The sequence below is a fragment of the Monopterus albus genome, unplaced genomic scaffold (genome assembly GCF_001952655.1).
Source record: "Monopterus albus unplaced genomic scaffold, M_albus_1.0 scaffold577.1, whole genome shotgun sequence".
In the NCBI taxonomy this organism is placed as follows: Eukaryota; Metazoa; Chordata; class Actinopteri; order Synbranchiformes; family Synbranchidae; genus Monopterus; species Monopterus albus.
Genome location: NW_018128457.1, coordinates 79,298 through 80,485, shown reverse-complemented (window position 1 = coordinate 80,485; position 1,188 = coordinate 79,298).

The window sequence follows — 1,188 nt, the reverse complement described above, 5'->3', positions numbered from 1 at the left end:
CCAGGATCTCACGGTCAGTATCGGTCCTAGGTCAGAGCCAGCAAACACGTACATCCAGGGGAATCCAAAGTGCGTAGTCCGAGGGGAAAGTCCGATAAGCCGATACACATGAGCAGTCCGTAATAAGAGGGCAAGGCAATACAGGGTAATCCAAAAAACAGTCCAAGTCAGAAACACAAATACCAAAACCGAGAAAATGCTGGAAAGTCAGAGCTGGGGTCTAGAACAATCTGGCAGCGTCCTCATGGGAGGACGCTGCCTAAATAGAGATAAAAACAGGTGCACATAATAACGAAGCAGGTGAAACTAATGTGAGTGATGAACGTAAAGAAAAGACCAGAACTAAGGTGAAACAAAACAGGAAATGGTGTCAAAATAAAAGCCAGACAGGAAGCAGTGGAACCAAATCATGACAGTTCATACAAAAAACTTATGGTAATGACAGCTTCAAGACGCCTCCTGTATGAAGAAACTAGTGGCATGCATTGCTGAGGTGTGATTTTGGCCCATCCTTCCACACAAACTGTCTTCAAATCTTGAAGGTTCCATGGGCCTCTTCTATGAACTCATCTTTAGTTCCTTCCATAGATTTTCTATTGGATTCAAGTCAGGTGATTGGCTGGGCCATTCTCACAGCTTTATTTTCTTTCTCTGAAACCAACTGAGTTTCCTTCGCTGTGTGTTTGGGATCATTGTCTTGCTGAAATGTCCACCCTCGTTTCATCTTCGTCATCCTGGAAGATAGCAGCAGATTTTTATCAAGAATGTCTTGGTACATTTTTCCATTCATCCGTTCTTCAATTAAAAGAAGTTTGCCAGTGCCGTATGCTGAAAAATAGCCCCACACCATGATGTTCCCACCTCCAAACTTCACTGTTGGTACGGTGTTTTTGCGGTGACAACTCTACTGATAATTCTTTTCACTCCTCTGTCAGAAATCTTGCGATGAGCACCTGGTCATGGCTGGTTTACAGTGAAATGATGTTCTTTCCACCTATGGATTATGGCCCCAACAGTGCTCACTGGAATATTCAGAAGTTTAGAAATCCTTCTGTAACCAATGCCATCAGTATGTTCTGCAACAATAAGATCACAAAGGTCTTGAGAGAGCTCTTTGGTTTTACCAATCATGAGATGTTTCTTTGTGACACCTTGGTAACGAGACACCTTCTTATAGGCCATCAGTTG